The sequence below is a fragment of the Astatotilapia calliptera genome, chromosome 4, assembly GCF_964374335.1.
Source record: "Astatotilapia calliptera chromosome 4, fAstCal68.1, whole genome shotgun sequence".
Taxonomy (NCBI): Eukaryota; Metazoa; Chordata; class Actinopteri; order Cichliformes; family Cichlidae; genus Astatotilapia; species Astatotilapia calliptera.
This window is the reverse complement of record NC_137425.1, coordinates 35,545,371-35,565,570: the sequence shown is the minus strand read 5'-3', so window position 1 is coordinate 35,565,570 and position 20,200 is coordinate 35,545,371. Positions and strand designations below refer to the sequence as shown.

The window sequence follows — 20,200 nt, the reverse complement described above, 5'->3', positions numbered from 1 at the left end:
GAGGACAAAAGTGCCTCACGAGTTTGAGACTCACAATGTGGTTCTAGTGTCAGGGTTACAGTTAGGTTATGGTTAGGTTTAGGTTGAGCGTTAACCATCCATTATTGATGGTTACAGTGAGCGGCTAGGAAAAGGATCATGTCAACTAGGTGTCCTCACTAAGATATCAAAACTAGAATGTGTGTGTGTGTGTGTGTGTGTGTGTGTGTTAGTGAAAGGAACTGTAACTGGTCCCAGTAGCAGCAGGATACAAACGCCATAATGACACAGCTGCCTCTCGTCTGCCTTCCTCCCCTGAGTGAAATAAGACGTTTGGGACCTTTGAATAGTTTTTTGAAAATATTTTTTTGTTTAAAGAAAGGAAAGAGAAGTTTAATCCTTTAACTATTTAACTGTTAGGTGTCAATCCCTGGGAGGGTTTCCCCCTTTTATTTGGCGTGGAGTCAGAATTATGGCTTCTCCACACTGTGGAAGTAGCTCTTTGACACAGTCGAGCAGTCATTGGTCATAACAGGATCATTTAAGACTCGATGATGAATAAGACTGTTGAAGTGCATGAGAAGGATCTCATATAAAACAGTCTGTGTCTGCTCCTCAATTCAATTTAATTCAGAAGACCCCTATGAGTGCAAGATCAAGGAAACAGTTCACCCTGCCTGGGATAGTGTTACCAGGGCCCTGCCCTGGAGCCAGGCCCGGGGAGGGTGCCAGAAGCTGTACATCTGGTGGCCGGGCACTGGTCCATGGGGCCTGGCTGGGCACAACCCGAAAAAGGGACATGGGCCCATTCTTATGCAGGCCCACCACCTGCAGTGGGCGCCATAGGGGTCGCATGCAATGTGTGCCACGTGGCAGCCAGGATCAGAGGCCATGGTGGACGGATCCCCGGCTACCAAGACCAAGACTAGACTTAGTGTCTCATAGTCATTGAAGAACTCTGACTTGCTTCCTGTTCTAGTTGTTCTCTGGAAAAAAATCTGCAGGTCAAACAGGTGCACATACAAAGAGCACATTATTGATTAAAGCCTGGAAAACAACTGAGGCATTTGTCAGCCCGGCACGCTTGAAATGTCCAAGTGTTGAAAACAGTTTTCCATTCGTCACCTCCCCAATGTCCACCAGATGGAACGTGTTTCTAAGATCAAGCTTAGTGAAGATTATTGCTCTATGTAGTGGCTAAAAGCTCCAGCTGAAGCTGTTCTACAGTGGCTGGATGCAAAGCCCAATCACCATATAACACAACGCCTCGCAGATTCATTCCCCATTCTGACTCTGGGATGTGTTGCACTCAGAGAGAGGAAATGTTTGCTGCTATTAGCGTGAATGCATCCCTCCCCGATGGCTAATATAAGCCCCCATGGTGGTATTGTCAATCCTCACAAGAACAGTAGGAAGCGCCTGAAGAAACCACCCAGCGCTGAAACCCTCTTAAACAGCCAAGCCAGACCACCAGGATGGCTGAGCCATCATACCCAGTAGCCGAAGGTATAATCTAAAGGGGACTGTTTTGTGCAGGCGAAAAAGAGTCAGGAATGCTGTGAGCAGGGCTGTGGAAGCTCTGCCATAGCCACCACCAAACAACTGAGTTATTTTTACACATCGGCTAGCATCTGGCCAATCCACCACCTTTCATTGCTCATGCCGTTACAAAACAAACAAACAAAACAAAACCCATCAACCCATAAATACGAAGAATCACTGTCGGCCCACCAGGCAAATGCCCAGTATGCCCGATTGAAGGCACTCACAGCTATGGCCTCTGACAGAGTGATGTAAAAGAGATGGAGTCCAGAGATAAACCCAGAATTGTTATATGTTGTACTAGAGACAACACACTCGTTTTGCAGGATCCACCTGTGTTATCGCACAGGGAGAATTGATGTGGCCATTCTTCAGTCCTTCTCTATCACTCCTCCTGAGTAAGTCTGCTCAGCTGCACTGACTTCTCACGATGTTCTTGATGAGGAAGCTGATCGTGACTTGTAGTTTCTTTCAGTATTCAGTTATGGCAGTGGTGTCCAAACCCAGGCCACGAGCATCCTGCAGGTGTTAGACGTGTCCAGCTGATTTAAATGGCTCAACATGCCTTGAAGTTCTCCAGACACCTGGTAATGAACTAATCATTTGATTCAGGTGTGTAGACCCAGGGTGAGATCTAAAACCTGCAGGACACCGGCCCTCGAGGCCTGGAGCTGGCCAAGTTATGAAGCTAACTATTCTCAAGGCTAATGTAACAAGTTCTTCAAATGATTTCGTTTGCAGTACGTATTTTTCAGACCATAAGCTGCAGGGGATTATAAGGCACATTAAGCGAAACAAAGCAGTCAGATAAATCAAACTTTATTAAACTCATTCTTCTTGCTTCCTCCACTTCTCTACCATTGATTCATTAATGTTGAATTCTCTGGCAGCTGCTCTATTCCCATGTTGTTGCAGTATATGAATGACTAACCTCGTATTGTGGATGGATTATCTCAGTTGTTCTCCTGACTGAAGTTTGGTCCGTTTACAGCAGGGGTGTCAAACTCAAATACACAGTGGGCCAAAATTCAAAACTGGAACAAAGTCGCGGGCTAACGTTAATATTTATTGAAATATATTTATTCCTCCAGATATAAGAATGAATCTTTTCTTATGGACTCAAACACGTTTTGCTGAAAAACTGAATATGGAACAAGCAAAGCTTAATACTAAACAATATATATATTAGCTGTATAATACCAGTAGGCCAGCTCTAATAGTCATTTGGTATGGCTTCGCGGGCCAAATGTAATTAGGTTGCGGGCCAAATTTGGCCCACGGGCCAGAGTTTGACACCTATGGTTTACAGCAGGGGTGTCAAACTCCAGGCCTCGAGGGCCGGTGTCCTGCAGGTTTTAGAGCTCACACTGGGTCAACACACCTGAATCAAATGATCAGTTGATTACCAGGCCTCTGGAGAACTTCAAGAGATGTTGAGGAGGTCATTTAGCCATTTGAATCAGCTGTGTTGGATCAAGGACACATTTAAAACCTGCAGGACACCGGCCCTCGAGGTCTGGAGTTCGACACCTGTGGTTTACAGCATCCTGCCATTCGATTGCATTTGTCTCTAACCATCAGGAACCCTCACGTTAACTTTTATCGAGTGGAAAAGTGTTAGTGTTCGTCCTCCAGCTTCACTGTGTTTATGCTAACACAGCTGTGTCGCTAGCGATCATGTAGCACATCATTATATACCAGCTAGCCCAACTTCAGTAACCCTACAAACGTCACTGCTGTTTAGTTTCCTGTCTTCATTTATGTTGGAAGTGATAACAGAGCTGTACGTTTTAATTTGTTCAGAAATCTCTCAGTCAGAACATGCTATATCATGCTTAGGCACTAGCAAAACCAGTGAGCTACCTTCCGCTAACTTCCTGCTAACTTCCTGTTAACTTCTAAGTCCGTTAAATATAATAAATTCTGTTTTCATGGATGCCTGGATGTTAAACTTCATAGTTACACCTGGTAAAGCAGCAACACTGATCGTTTTATTAAAGATGAAAGAATTTAGACCGTTTTTAACTCTCAGTGATGTCGCAGTGTTCGTTTGACTTTGGGTCCTGAAGGACGGAGTTTAGGACCCAGATTACTCCCAGATTTACGAGCACCTTAGTCCGAAAAATATGGCAATAACGACGGCCGCTTGCATGTTCTACAAAAAAATGGTGCTTTGTTGTGTATCCGACGGACAAACACCAAACCAGTTCCACACCACTGAAGTTGCAGCATTTTTACAAACCAATTCTGGTTCATGTGTTTCACTCAACGATCTGCTTTCCCCCTTCTCATTCTCTATCGCCACCATGTGGGTATGAAAACAAAGGCACTGCGCATGCGCACTTTACCCATATTCTATCGCGATATTTAATTTTTTTATCGTTGCCCAACATTAAACCAGTATTACCATGAACAGTATAATGTGGCACAGCCATAGGTGGGCTGGTAGGAATGCTGCGGAGGGAGGAGAGAATGGGTTAGCCAGAGTCTAGAGTGAGATGTACACTTACAGAGAGAGTCGAAACCATCCTACCGGGCGATGTGGTGACAAGAAGCAGGTAGTAAGCGACGTAACAGGCGTGTCTTTTCCTCTGTAGAGCTAACACTCCTGCTGTTTTACGTCTGTACTCCTGTGCATACGTCAAGGGATGTCACAATCACATTTTACAGCATCCATGTTATATTAGAGATACTTTAGTCCCAGCAAAGTAGTGTACTGTTGTTGTTTGCTCCATTGCAACAAAACATGCAATGACATACTGAATTGCACCAGTTTTTAGGACGTCTATCTTTTACTTTCTGTGGGTTTTTCACTGCTTCTCTGCGATCAGATGAATTGTGCACACTATTTGCTCTTCCACAGCTTTATTTTTTAGTCTTTGAATGTTCCCATCACTTCTGTGATGACAAAAGTCATGATTATGCCATAGTCAGTCTATTTATATAGACCAAAGGCTCATCAGCAGATCCAAACCGACAGAAAGGCCACGGTTTCCTAAGAATAGAGCACTTACATTCACATTGAAATGTCCTGTAACGTAGACACCGTTATCATGGTTTTGTTAACCTTAAAGAACAAAACTATGTGCCTGTTTAAATATTTATGGTCTGTATATACATTAATAATATTTACCATTAAAGGCAGTTTACTTTATACCTAGATCATCGATCACAGTGCATCGATCGGCTTCCTGCTTTACTTCCTCATTGATGACTGAGATGCTGCAATTTAGTCCTCCAAAATATTAAGCAGGGTGCACGCCATCCCATCAGTGTCCATACTCCTGACATAGAGTGAGATTTCCTGAAGCCTTGCTATTTATAGCTGCAGGAGGCAGCTTCTAGCTTCTCCCTGGAGGAAGCTGTCCTTGTTTTTGTCTTCATCAAAAAACCTTAAAATCTAAAAATACAGACACCAGGTTCTTTGTTGGGCTTCTCTTTGTGGTTTGCTGTGGCTTTGCATCTGCTCTGCATCCCTGACCATCAATGTCACCAACATGTGTTCAATGATCAGCCAGTTCACCTCTGAGGGACTTTGGTCTATTCAAACTGGCTGAGATGCTGTGGCTTAAAAAGGCGGTTCAGACTTGAAAACCCTCCGATGGGCTGAATTATAACTCTAATAAGAATAAATAGCTACATTTACAACCTGCATGTTGTGTTTACTTGTGTTGTCTGTGTCTAATATTAACATTTTGTTGATGATCTGAAACATTAAAATGTAACATTTTTGGATTCATTCCTGTGGAGCTCAGGTCGGCACTCCCAGTCAGCGAGCCATGGCATGTATGTATGTGTATGTGGAGACATGCGTCTGTATGTTCGCATGCATGTATTTATACATACATGTATGCATGTGCGTGTATGTTTGTATGGGTGTATCTGTATGTTTGCAGGTGCATGTATAACTTGTACATATTGTTCTTGTGTAAATGTAAATTTGTCTGTGATTGTGTAAATACTTCACACACATGGAGAAATGTCAAACAGCCTTTCATTGTTCTTGTAACAGTGACAATAAAAGCTATTCTATTCTATTCTATTCTATTGCTCTGTCATGCATTCTTGCATCTCTTGCCTGCAAGCACACTTTGCAGAGTGCACTCTGTAGTTTATTTTACATAATAGTTAATACAGTACTTGTATTTAAGTGTATTTCGGTTTATTTTTTTACATCTCATAGCACTGCAAACACTTATAAAGCATAAAGTTTACTGAGAACCGATTAGTAATTAGGGATGGGTACCGGTGTCCGGTGCCATGATGGCACCAGTTCTGACATAAACGGTAGTAACCAGACTGAAAAGCAGCGCACATTTCGGTGCTTTATTTCTGTGCTTTTTTTTTCCTGAGCTGTCATACACTTTAGATTCTAGCCAATCATTTTACGTTTCCGAGGATAGTAGGCGGGCCCAGGTACGTACGTTCTTTTAGAGCAGAGCTCCAGATTAAAAATGTCCAAGGCGAAGCGGTCAAAGTCTGGCTGTACTTCACAGCAGAAGATGCAAACTCAGCAGCAACAAGTGCTTTAAGCTGATACTGTGATGCTGTCAAAGGAGGTAACACCTCGAATCTGATGAAACACCTGGCGACGCATAGCATTTTTTTTAAAAGCCGAGAAATGCGCCGTATTTGATAGCTTGCTGCGAGACCTCACACCGTGCACATCTACTGCGGGTGTGGTGCCTGTTATCGGACCCGGAGTTAGCAACATCCCCCAAAAACCCGAAGAGGAGAGTCCTGGCCCCTAGCCCTGCCAGTGTAGCAGGAATGATGAGGATGATGATGCAGCAGCAGCCGTTTTTCTCTGCCTGAGTAGCTTAATGTTGTTCGTGTGTAATTTACGTTGAGTAGGCTAACCACGTTATTACATTAATGCATGTAAGGTGAACTAGCAAACATCATCATAGCTACATGCGGCTGTCTTCTTGTTTGATGGCAGATGCTCCCTTCACCCTGGCCAAAAAAGCTAAAATGACCAAAGAAAAAGAGGGAAACAGCTAAACATGAGAGGTTTAGGACAAAGTTTGTGTTTTTTCCATTGTTTAAGCACTGCTTCCAGCCAAGAGTGATGCCATATATGCCCCATAGCTGCAGAAAAGGCTAACATTGTTATCTTTTTACAAAAAAACAGCTGAACATGAGAGGTTTTTGGACCAATTTTGTGTTCTCCATTCGTTAAGCACCGGTTTGAGCACCGTTTAAGCACCGGCACCATTTCAAAAGTAACGGTTTGGCACCGGTATTGGATAAAACCTAAACGATACCCATCCCTATTAGTAATAAGAGCCTTCTTGTAGTTCCACTAAACTGCACGATAAATCATAGAAGTAATTCAGACAGGGAATTTTACAGTGGGGCAAAAAAGTATTTAGTCAGCCACCGATTGTGCAAGTTCCCCCACCTAAAATGATGACAGAGGTCAGTAATTTGCACCAGAGGTACACGTCAACTGTGAGAGACAGAATGTGAAAAAAAAATCCATGAATTCACATGGTAGGATTTGTAAAGAATGTAAGTAATGGTAATGGTAAATGGTAAATGCACTGGTTCTTATATAGCACTTATATAGCACTCTTCTACCCTCCCTAAGCACTAAACCAGTTCCAGAGCATCTAATAAAAGCACTGGCAGCAACAGGGGCCAGTATCCCGCCCAAGGTGACTTTGGCACGCAGACTGGAGCAGCCGGGGATCGAACTACCGACTGACGTCCTGAGCCACAGTCGCCTCTTTTCCAGTAGAACATAACTGCCTCAGCTCAACTTGACTCTACTCGACTCTGTTTCTCAGTTACAGTTGAGCACCACCTCAGTGTGGGTGGGGCTGTTACAGCAACACAACCTGAAAGTCCCGTGATGTCATTTGTATGTGACGCAAACACAACAAGCGATGACATCCCGGTGATGGAACATCTGCACCCCGTCACTGGACTTCCTGTGTAGCCGTTTCCCTCGTTGCCAGGCAGGTTTGAGTCTTGAAGGGTTCGCTCTCATAACTGATCCAGTGATGTCACTTCCTGGCCATCAGTGGCATGTATCTGGGACACAAACTGGGCTTGGAACTGGGTGAGAGATGAAACTCTGAGAAGCTCTTCAGACGACGCTGACCTGCATGACTGAGGACCTGCACAGACTTGCTGCCTCGCTCTTTGTGAGGAACGTCCTTCAGGAGTATGAAAGGGAAACTAGCAGTTTATTGAAACCAGCTCCGCTTCAACCTCAGATGCACACAAAGTAGACTCGTTCCCCAAAAGTTTGCACTTTGGATCCCAGGTATCGAACCAGCAACCCTCTGATTAGCAGATGAGCCAGTCGGGCTACAGCTACCCTACGTGTGTGTGTGTGTTGCCTTTTCATTCACATAATCCATCTTATCTCTAATGAAAAAGCCAAATGAAATCCTCAGATTTGCCCCTCAGGTTCCCACAGTGTTCAGGTCACACCAGGCCACAGTCCCACATTTGAGCCACGACTGTGGGTCACACAGAGGACAGAGCATGTCCTTTAGCCTTCTTTGTTTTTGGATTGTGTGCCACAGAGTCTCCCTGAAGATGATTTTGGCACGTTTGCTGAGATTGTTTGAAAAACAAGCTAAAGAACACGTCCACGATGTCACAGCAGCTGTGGGCCTCGATGGAGCCCACGTTTGTCCTGGAGGCGTCCTCTGTGGAGCGAGGCCGGCTCACATCGTTCAGTCTGAACAGGGTGAAGCTCCAGCTTTGACCTGATTAACTTCCAGTAGTGGAAAAGCAGCTGTAGCTGCATTTTTCATCACTATTGATGGGATGCTGCTATGACCTGCTGTTAGTGGGAGCTCAAAGCCTGAGGCCATCATTAAGATCTGTGTGGGTCTGTGTGGGTCTGTGTGTGTGTGTGGGTCTGTGTGGGTCTGTGTGTGTGTGTGGGTCTGTGTGGGTCTGTGTGTGTGTGGGACACTCACTGAGTAGTAGTCGACTGACCGACCCAAACACGGTGACTTCATATCACAGGAAATATTCAGCTCAGGCTTCTGTCTGACGCTTTGCTGTCTCACATTTAAATCACAAAGGTTGTTTCTACAAACACCCACTCATCTATCGTCCTCTTTCACACCGGTCACAGACCCACTGCTGAACTCACAATATCATTTATTTTCCTTGTGTTTGATTGGTGGTACAGTTGTTTTATTTTGTGTGTTTGTTACACAGGAAAGCTGTTATTGATCAGTTTGAGAGTAAAACAGAAACTGTGAGTGTAAATGTGGAGATTACAGTCGTTTCATGCTGTAACCTACAAAATGCTTTGTGCAGACGAGTCAGTGGCAACGTGTGGCAACTATTCTGGTTTGCCAGCGACGTTTCCAGATAAACACTGGTGGCAGCTGCTGCCATGGCAACACCATTGTGCTCCCTCCTTCCCTCGCTCGTCTCCCCTCCCTCTCCCCAACCACTCCTCTCTCTCATGCTCCGCCGGCTCAGAGAGCGAGGACCAGAGAGGAGAGAGGTCAGCTCGATTCAGAGGACAGAAAGAAGAAAGGAATAACCCGGCGTGGACGGGGACAGGATGAGCGAGGACAGCCACTCCCACTACAGGCTGGACCCCAGCGATCGGCTCAACGGGCTGGGACAGAGGAGGAAGAGACCCAAGAAGGTAAACGAATAGATGGAGAGCCACGTGGTGCAAAGTGTGTAAGGATGGAGCACCCCACCCTGCAAAAAGAGAAAGGAGGTGGGGTTAGGTGAGGTTTGTTTATGTGCAGACGAGCGTCCACATGATGTTAGGAGCACCGAACCATCTCTCACCCCGTCGTCTCCTGTGGAGTGTGTGGCTGCTCCCCCACAGCAGTTGTATCCTCTCTCATATCCTCCGTCTCCTGGTGTTGTGTTGCTCCACAGTGAGTCGTAGTAGGAGGCTCACATGCTGGCAGGGTGGGTCCCTGCTCGCTCTTTGTGTGCCTGTCGTTGGGGGTTTTGCTGTTTGCAGCTATCAGGAGGTTTGTGTTGTAGCCTGATGTGAGAAGTGTTGTTATTATCATCATTTTTAACATTTCTGCACCGCTACAATAAACAGACACACACCCATCAGCCTGTTTACAGATCTATACGCCCATAAAGACGTGAAAAACACATTGCACAAATCTACTATAACGTGTTCATATGTGTTATAAAATAAAGAGGTAAAGTATTAGCTGTTCAGGTTGATTCATAAATATGACCTCAGCACGTGAAATCCTTCTGCTGACATCCCTAAAAGCTCGTCAGACCAACGAAGCCGTACAACACAAATAACCAGACCAAACCAGGGTTGTGCGTCTGTTGTTGAGAACATTGTCAGTAAACCACAGTGACGTCCTACAGAGGACTCGTGTTGTCATTATTTTTGTGTATGTCGTGTGAGCTGAGAGCTGTAACCAAAGGTAGTGAGCGCGTCGGCCTTTAACGTCGCGGCTGGTTGTGCGATCGCGTCGCCGCTGAACTCGTGAGAGTTTGTCTCAGGGATCTTTACATTTGAAGTCAGGTGAACATCCAGTGAACTAACCGAACATTCAGGAGCAGTTTACTCTCATGAATGTCAGACAAACTGAGGTTTGTGTGTCAGTTAGATTCTTTAAGTCGTTAAAGTGTCTCTGTTAGGAAAAGCATCTGTTTCCTCCACCTCTGCAGAACTGCATGACCCGTAGCATCATTGCAGGAAGTATCCTGTGACAATGAGTGACTGCACATCATCATTATCAACACATAAACCTGTGGTCTGGACCTGCAGTTCTTATTTTTACTGTCTGGTTTTGTGTAAAGCAGCACTTCAGTAAGCACCTGTGAAGCACACAGTCATAGTCGAGTAATGAAGCGATCCATATGTGAAACATATTCCACGTCTACAGGATAGTGGAGGTTACATGGGTCAACCTGGCAAACTGTACCAGCACATGTGATCACACTGATAGCAGAACACAGGTATGTGAGTCTCTACGACGAGGTCAGAAACCAGTAACAAATGTTTCATGTGATTCGTTTTTCTCCAGTTTGTCTGCAGTGAACCTTAAATACTCACTGAACCAGCTGTTTCCTGATGTGGTGACGTGTGTCGGTGATGAAGCCAACACTCTGTCCAGTGTTGGGCAAGTTACTTGAAAAAAGTAATCAGTAACTAATTACTGATTACTTCCCCCAAAAAGTAATCCCGTTACTTTACTGATTACTTATTTTCAAAAGTAATTAGTTACTTAGTTACTTTTTAAAAACCCGATTTACAACCTGAGTAGGTGATAAAGCGATAGATCTTTCAGCCCAATTCTACTTTTTCTGCATAATCCATCATACAAAATGTAATCAAATGGAAAAGTCTCTTTTTAAAACTTGTTTTATCATTTTTAATCTTTTAACTTTATGCATCAAGCAAACATTTAATTATCTGCAACATTCTCTGACTGGAAGAAATTAGTTTAACATTTAAACCTATTTTCTGCACATTCCAGCACATAAAATAAAATATTTTGTGTGTTTACACTCAGTCTTTCAAATAGATGCAAGTAAAACACAGCAGAAAATAAATAAAGTCACAGACTCAGCGGTCCTGTTGCTCTATTTTCACCTGTAAAGCAGGAGTGGGGCAGGCGGAGGGTTACCCTGGTGCAGGTGTGCCGCGGTCAGTGGAAGAATCCGCGAGTTTCTCTGTGAGTTTCCCATTACGTCGTAGCTACTCGGTGCTTGTTGGAAGTTTAGGGTTTTTTTCGCTGTAAAAAGAAGTTTTCTTCCCACGCACAGCGGACACTAATGTTTTTGTCACTTTTTATGGAATCAAACTCAAAGTAAGGTCAGTACTTCCACGCTTTAAACGCTGCACGCTCATACTCTCTCTGCACTCGATATATGATCCATTGTTGATCTGCACACAGCTGTTGTCACTAACGGCGCACTCGCTTACGTCACTGTCATGAGACATTCTCGCAAAAGAATCACTGTTTTAGTAACGCAGTAACGCAGCGTTCCTACGGGAAAGTAACTGTAATCTAATTACCGTTTTTGCAATAGTAATCCCTTACTTTACTCGTTACTTCAAAAAAGTAATCGGATTACGCGTTACTGGAGCGTTGTTCTCCTCTGTAACAAAGCAGTGATAAAGGAATAGATGCTGATTTTATTAACTTGTGTCTTTGTGCTGCTGGATTCAGTCTGAAGCAGGCAGCAGTGCTGAACCTACCAGTGTAAATGTGATGGTGGAAGCAGAGGCCAGCACTTGGCAGTGCTAAACACAATAAAAGACTCACAAGTTCCTGCTCAAAGGTCAGCTGCCTTCAGATCAATCATTAACCTGCAGCAGGTTGTGGCCTGATGTGTTTGTAAGAGTTTCACTTTCAGGAGGAGAAGATTTAAACGAGTCACACAAATGTGAACTACAAAGTCTGTGACACACAATTTATGCAAACTGCATGAAATCTGACCTGAAGAAATCCAGTCTTCTGCCTGTTGTGGTTGTGACAGCTGATCGTAGGAGAGTTTGTTTGTAGGAGGTGGAGATGTTCTCAGATCAAGTGCGTAATCGTCTCTTTGTGTAGACGCTAAAAGCTGTGAGCCAAAACTCTCTGCTCTGAAACTCTTCACTCAGTCCTCACGCTGAGAGTTTAGAGGCTGAACTTCTTGTTCCTCCATAACACTTTTCATGAAACAGCAGAAATGAGCTTGTGTTTCTCAGCAGTGCGCACACAGAGAACCGATCCTCTCTGCTCAGTCTGAACAAATCAAAGTGAAACGTCAGTGAAAACACAGCTGCTGATCAAACTGTGTCAGATTAATGCCTCAATGTTTCACTGTGACGTTAAAAAATACATAAAAATGATTTAAAGAAGTAGGAGGCAGATTTTCACAATAAGAGCACTTTGTTTTTAATTCAGTTAATGTCAAACTGTCATCAACACCTCTGTGTTGTCTCCGTCTCTGAGCAGATTCAGGCATTACTCAAATAATAAAGGCTTTCTTTCACTATTATACTTTTCATTAGTCTCCAGGTTGATGATTATAAACAGAATTATTAAAGTTTTTATCATTTCAGGCTGAAAATCAACATGAATTTGGTTCTAATCAAAGAAGCTCCTTTAATGTGTGTCATTAAAATCCTCACACAGGCTTAAAAAGGCGACATTAACATTAAACTAAATGAAAGAAGCTTCAGCTGAGAGCTTCATGCAGTCATCATCAGCAGCTCATAGCAGTCACAGCTCTTTATTACGCAGCTTTGCAGGAATTAAAGTGGCTGAAGTGTCAGAGTTTGTGTGAGAAGCTGCTTCATGGACAGCTGTACACACGTCTTTATTATTTCTTCATAAATCAAACACACAGGTTTGTCTGTAGATGATTTAAAGTGTGTCGTTGTGCAGTTAAAGCTGTTGGTGTGACGCCCTGACCTCCTGGGAATGAAACAGCCAATCAGATCCATCAGAGAGAGAGCAGGAAGTGTTGTGTGTTTGTGACAGAACAAGGAAACAGTGATGATGATGAACATAAAGATCCTCTGATGTTTCCTGTTACAGTAACGCTTGTTCATCTGTTGCTCTCCTACACTTTCCTATAAATAAAGGAGAAAAAGTCCGTTTAGTTTCATTTCCTACAGCTCAGAGTTACACTTCACATTCCTGCTGTCACATCAAAAAGCTTCACTTTGGTCCAACATCTACATGTTAACATGAAACACAGACAGACTCAGAACATCTGGAACATCTGCACTTTGACCCAAACTGTTATAGCAGGATATTTTCTGCATATTTCTTATGTTGGACCTGTTTGAACTGTAAATGACCTGTAATCATCTGTAAATGGTGTGAGACACACTGAGGCCACCTACAGGGCAGCTGGGGAACAGCAGGGATCTGAAATCATATGAGACGTTAGTGAGTGAGAAGAACAAACGGACTTAAGATGGCTCGAAGTGATCAAAGTTGATCTAAAACAGAAGATAAATCCACTGATTCTTTGTAAAGTTCATCTGCTGCTCACATGAATCCATGAAAGATTTATTTCACTGAATGTTTCTTCAAAGCTCATTTCAACCTGTTGAAGTCATGAATGAAAGTGCAGACTGAGAGTGGATCACATGATGTTTGAGGTGTGTCATGTGACATGTTCAGTATTGTCACACATGTCTAGATTGTCCCTGATATCATAACTGCTCAAACACTGATGATTATATTTGAAGAATTATTCCTGATGGCAGCAAAGTTTGAATGGAGCTCTCTGTCTGTGCTGATTTGTCGCCCTCTGGAGGTCAAAGCACAAACCTACAGGGCAGGTGAGGAACAGCAGGGATCTGAAATCATACGAGATGTTAGTGAGAAGTTAGAACAAACGGACTTAAGATGGCTCGAAGTGATCAAAGTTGATCTAAAACAGAAGATAAATCCAAAGCAGCATCAGATGAATGTTACCATTTCCAGTTACGGCGCCCTTCATCTAATATGGAAATGTGTTGTTTTTTTTGCCGTGTTGTTGTTCTTCCTATTGTGTTTAGGCCAGAGATGCTCTTCAAACAGCTGACAGACATGACCACATTACAAGAACATGGTGTGAGTCCGATTTGATATTCCAGTCAACGCTGAGAGACCTTAACCAGGAAGTCAGAGGTCAGCTGATGCTGCGAGCAGGAAGTGAACCAAGGGAAAGGTTCACTCTACTCAATCTCAAAGAAAATATGCTGGTGTTTGTTGATGTTGATGGTACAATAAAAATATATAATATAATAAATAATAAAATATCATGTGATGATGAGATGTGTTGTTGGTGTTTGTATTTTCTGTAAATGTCTTTTTTAATGTAAATGCTTTGTTCCAGACGGACAGGGAATCAGTTGCTGTACGATGACATCATCTTGATGTTGACGAGGAGGGCGAGAAAAACTAGTTTAGTCCTGCAGATGGCGATCTTGCACCGTGTTCAGAGAGCCGACACTTTGATGGTGCTGCTCTACTCAGCTTACTTTAGCCTGGGTTGGACTCTATATGAGCAGCTTCCACTCTGGTTTCACTCTTAAACACACTTGTTTGATTTCACTTGTAAAAGTTGAAGAATAAATATTTTATTACAAAATTATTTGTTGATGCATTTTTTTAGGGTCAAATATCTTGTTTGATTTGAGGAATGAACTGTTAGGGTGGAAAAAGTGAATCAGGTTAAAATAGTGGTGCTTTATATCAGTGAAGATGTATAATGTAATTTAAAATGTTGATGATGGGTTGTAGTGGGCTTGTACTTACAAAACTGCCTCATTTTATTGGAACGATCCACAGTTGCATCCATTCACGGATGACATCTGACATCATTTGACATCTGGTCTGAACACGTTTGTACACAAGATGCCTCAGTTCTGGATGTTTCCACAGACTCCTCTGTGCACCTAAAGAAAAGGTCAAGGGTCAGCAGCACATGTAGTTGGGACAATTCTTCAGTCGCACAAACTACACAATGATTTTCCTCCAATGACGACTTTTCACTTGCAGAAATGGTCCTGTGTGATTTCCAGGCTGTGATATAAAAACTAGTTCCTAATGGCAGCGACTCACTCAGTAAACATGTGTTTCCTTCACCAACCTCACACACAGATCCAATAAGATCAGGAAGTGGGCAGTATAGTACAATATGTGTTATTCTGTGCTGCACTGCCCAAACTAAAGATCTGCTGAAGTGTTGGAAATGATCCAGATGTTTATTTTGGACGATACAGCAGAAGATCAGACATGAAAGTGGAGATAACACAGAAGACCTGCAGCAAAGGTCAGAGGTCAGACTGGGCCCTGGATTCAACAATGAGCCAATGATCATCAAGCAGTGACTAAAGCAGAGCCCTGACGTTCTGACATTCATCACACAGTCAGAACAAATGTCTGCTGATGACTTCATCTCATGAAACGACTGATAGATGTCAGTTCATTGATCAGCTGAGCTGCTGATCTTCATCGTCACAGAAACATTCAGCTTGTTTCAATCAGTAAATAACTCCCACTACTCCCAGTTTGAACTGTTCCCACTCAAAATGCTGTGAGAACAATGATCATTGTAGAACTTCACAAACATCACGTGTTGTTTTCCACATGTAAGATCAGCAAACACACAGAAACTTCCTGTTGCCACACACGGCCTCTAAAATCTCTTCCACGCTTTCTGTCTGAAGTCCACTCTCTGTGTCGGATCCACAGGAAACAACAAGATCTTATTAACATGGTTTTCAATGTGTCTCCTTCCAAAAAGTCCAACCAATGAACAAATGTGTGTATTTGTGGAGGCCGAACAAAAGCATGACACATTTCTCTGTTTCTATAAACTGGAGTCAAACACAAACATGAAGAGTTTCACTGACAGACTCCAAAATGCCCCCACAGTGGATCAAAGGGAAATCCTACAGTGTGGCCAGAGACTCTTAATGGCTCCAACATCAACACATCCACAATGTTGGATCCAGTTCTGCCTCACAGAGTTACTAAGACACACCCTCTGCCAGCATCACAACAGCTCCACCTGCTTCACCTGCCTCCTCAGCATCTGTACACCTGAAGAGAAAAGAAAGGCTCCAACAGCTCAAATCTACAAAGGATTCATGAAGTTTCATCCAACAATAACATGTTTGCCTTCCACAGTGTGCTGTTAGACACCACTGTACCTCTGCCATTTCAAAAAGAGCAGCTTGGGAACATTTTGGCTCCAAACACTTTGTGTTTAAGTTCTTTGTTTTCTTTGTGAAGCCGACAACATCTGGAGCTTTGTGACTCATAGAAACATCATTTTGTTCTTTAGATGACAGCAGATTGGGACTGAATAATCAATCACTATCAAACCAATAAAGACAAACATGCTGATTTTACAGGAACTTTGTTGGAGAAGCTGCAAAGACATGAAACTGGTGGAGATCCCAAACCAGTTGATAGTGCTGGTTATTCCAAATAAAGCTGTTTCCCTTTGAGATGAAATGACTTTGTGTCCTGATATATAATAAAGATGTTGTTGTTTTTGAGCCCCTGTATTAAAAGTAGCTTAAAGTCAGCTTGAGTTTGATGTCTTTATGTCAAAGCTGCTCATGATGTTGAGCTGCTGATGGAATAAAAACAATATAAAAGCATGTAGTCCAGACTTAAATGTAGCCTGTTGTTAGCTGAGGTCCACACACAGTGTTTGACAGTGTAAAGTGTGTGAAAGGGCTGCTGGTGGAGCTCACTAGGATGAGCAGGTGACCACGAGGTGGAGAGCAGCTGGCCTGGCTTTGACCCGGGCCACGCCCCCTTTCTCTCTGCTTTGCTGTCACTTATCTTCACTGCTCTGTCCAATAAAGCTGAAAAAGGCCCCGAAGCAAAGAAATCTGCTGCAGCCTCTGAAACGTCTTCTGTTTCCTTCCCGACGGCTTTTTCACCGTCAGCCCATCAGACAGTCCAGCAGCATTTATGATGATGTCATGATGTTGAAGAGGCTGCTACGGTGGCCTCCCATGACCCCCAGCCTCATCACAGCTGAGATGCAGACATTTGAAAACATTCAGCAGACAACTGAATAACAGTCCAACACAACAGTCTGTGTGCAGACACACACTGACCTTTCATATAGTCAAACACAGCTGGTTGAGTCATTTCTCTGTGAGTCTAAAGTGAATCTAGTATTTGAAAGTCCACTTCCTGTATTTGTTGTTGAAGACTTCTTCAGCTTCTTCTCAAGGACATCAGCTGCTTGTTTGGCAGCAGAGGCAGTTAAGAAGCTTCCTGAAAAACACTGAACAGTGAGTTCACTGTGGCATATGACAGATTCAGCTTTCTGTGTGCAAATGTGTCTGTGTCGACCTTTCAAATGCTGTTGAATCCAAAACATCAGCGGCTCCTCGGCTGCTCGCTTCATGCACTTCTGTCTGTGTGACAGTCCAATGACATCACAGCTGTTTCCAGCCCCAGTGTCTCAGGACTGGACACCTTTAAACATGTCGAGGATCAAACAGCGTCCAGCTAAACACACATGAAACTATCAGAGCTGACAATCATTCCAATAACATCTAATGGTTCATGTATGTAGACACAGGACTACAAGGAAATGGCTCTCAGCATCTGGCTGTGGGAACACATGAGTCCCTGTTTGTGTTCAGATTGTGTGCATGTTTTAGACGTGTGTCACATGTAGAAACACAACAATCCCACAATGACACACAGATGTGTTTGACACAGCTGTGCAGCTGTAAGTTGTTTCTAATGATTCATTGAAGCTCTTCTAACATTCTGGAGACGATCAGTACATGAATCTGTTCAACACGACAACAATTTGACTTCAGTGTGAACGTTTGCATTAAATAACCTTCTTCATCCAGCTGACAGCATCTTCATCCTATGATGTGAACAGTTCCTCCTGTTGATGACAAACCTCTGACAGGATCTGCTTGAGGAGCTTTTTCATGTGCAGCTCTCTGAGCTCAGGGCTGAGCTGCTGTTTCATCTTTAAGAGCTGCTGCCTCCTCGCCGGACTTGTTCTCCTCTTCTTCTCCTAATGACACCATTTCTGCTTCATATTAAATTCAATAAAGATGCTGACATGTATCTGTAGCAACAACATCATTGAATCTAGAACAACTGGAGCCAAACCAGTGGCTCTGCTGGGATCACTGGTGAGCCAACACTTCCTTGTTGATGCAGATTTCAGGGCTTCCTTTTGCTCCTCCGTTATAACTGTTCTCTCTTCTCAACACATGATGACACAAAGGAATCAGCAGTGACAAAGATGATGCTGAAGAGAAGCACACACTTCACACATATAACAGAGCAGTGCAGTTACACACACCTCTGCTCGACATCAGGCCTCAAACAAAGACACAAAACACTAACTTGACTCTAAACAGAAGAAACGAGCAGCTGTTTCTGTTCTGTGCTTATTTATATTTGACACACATGCTTCTCTTTGTGCAAACACACATCGCACTATAAGGGTAACCTCGCACACAATGATTGGACAGCACAGTGATGATGCTGGGAGATCCTATACGCAGCAACACAGAAACACTGAGAACTTTAAACAATGATGGAAAGTGTTATAAATGACTTGTTGGCCTCTGATCTGTCACAAACAGCTGAAACGTGTCTCTCATGAGTCACATGAAGGTTTTTGACAGAAAGGACAAAAAGTAGCTGCAGTCAGTTTGTGTCATTTTTATATTTATTCATCTGGGAGAAAAATCTGAGGGACATTAAAATGTGTTTTCAACAGAGACAAGAACATGAATATAACAGAACAGGTAAATGAACATGTTTCAAGTAAACAGCTGGACTGATCAGGTCCAAACACAGAGTGATAAACTTGTCAAACAGCTGTCATATCTTTATATAGAAGCTCTTTATAAATGCTGCTCACTGCAGTCTGTTTACTAATAATGTCAAAGTGTTAGAAACACAGAAACATCAGAATGGTCTTTGTTCACAGAAACCTGTCTGGGATCCTTTGTTGTTCTTTTGATGCAGAGTTACATTATAAATATAAAGAGTTATTTCAGAGTCTCATCAGTTTTCCTGCATGTCTTTATTTAACACATCAGCAGGGCTGAAGCTCTCATGTTAAACACACACTGATCTATGGACACGTTCATGTGTTTCTAACAGAACCAGGCTGTTATCAGCCTGCACTAACATTATGTCACACACACTGAATGTAACAGTGACAGTTTACATCATCACACAATCAGCTGTGATTGTTTCACTGTCATCAAACGAGTCAACAGGAAGTAGAATCAATAGAAACCAATCATTTCCTGACAGCATGTCTGATGGAAATAAGTGCAGATTATGTATGAAGTCTAACTGCACACAGTAACTGTGTTACAATAAGGACTTAACAGCGCCCTCTGCTGGAGTGTTTCAGTACTGCGTTAACTAGAATACACCACCTCCTCCTCACACCACCTGCTACAGCTCTACTCTTCTATGACTACAGTCATCCACAGCACTGATGTGAGGTCACATGGTTCATATGTAAGGAGCACAGCTGACCTCAGGTCAGTTTAATGACTGTGAGCAGCAGCTGTGTTATTGTCACTGTGACAGGGAGACACTCTCAGACACAGCGCTCATGTCAGCTTGTTCTCATGCAGGAGGATCAGGAGCTCCATGTTTGTCTTTCTGTTTGAATCATGATGTGTTTGTGCCATCAGAGTCTGTCATGAGTACTCAGGGTTTCACAGCAGCTCTTCTGGATGCTGACGAGGACTCCAACCTCATGTTTCACCTCTCTGAGCTTCTGATGTCTGTGAACACTCGTGTTTCTTCTCTGGGCTCATCTGGACAAAAACACCTTTCTGTGTTTGGCTGCAGCCTCATTCTGACTGACAGGAAGTGTGTTATCCATGAGCTGCACTTCTGTGAGGAAGTTTCCTGCTGTGTTTCCTGTCTGTGGACAAACACGAGTGTTCCAGCTGAGGACTTGCTTCCTTCCACCTGTCCATACAGGACATCACGCTGTCTGCAGCTCTGTAAATGCAGCTCCAGGTCCTTCCACGTGCTGCTCTGTATTTGTGCAGTTTGTAGTGTGTCCTGGGAAACGTAGCACACATGGTGTTCTTCTGCTGTTTCCTCCTTTCACTGAGTGTGAAACACTGACGCTGTGCTGTTGTTCACAGAGGGGAGCTGATTCTAGCTGCAGCTGGACTCTGTCATCTAACTGAATGTGTTGGTGCTGATCACGGGGCTCTGAGGGGGGAGCA

At 43.4% G+C, this 20,200-nt stretch overlaps 2 protein-coding genes and 2 long non-coding RNA genes across 4 annotated transcripts in view; 1 reads left to right on the top strand and 3 right to left on the bottom strand.

Moving 5' to 3' along the window:
- Positions 1–20,200, bottom strand: part of LOC145428414 (stonustoxin subunit alpha-like) — a 152,805-nt gene that overhangs the window by 55,513 nt on the left and 77,092 nt on the right. The window lies entirely within an intron of this gene.
- LOC145428424 (uncharacterized) lies at positions 8,400–14,577 on the top strand. Its single transcript, XR_013908716.1, has 2 exons — positions 8,400–9,151; positions 14,003–14,577. It is a non-coding gene; the product is annotated as an uncharacterized LOC145428424 (long non-coding RNA).
- On the bottom strand, positions 13,735–14,888 carry LOC145428429 (uncharacterized). The gene is made up of 2 exons (XR_013908721.1): positions 14,745–14,888; positions 13,735–13,801 (listed from the first exon to the last, which is right to left on the bottom strand). It is a non-coding gene; the product is annotated as an uncharacterized LOC145428429 (long non-coding RNA).
- The window catches only part of LOC145428418 (stonustoxin subunit beta-like), a 13,197-nt gene continuing 11,642 nt past the window's right edge, over positions 18,646–20,200 (bottom strand). The window contains exon 4 of the mRNA XM_080300588.1: positions 18,646–20,200. This exon is cut by the window's right edge and continues 1,493 nt beyond it. The gene's annotated coding sequence lies outside the window, so the exon portion shown is untranslated.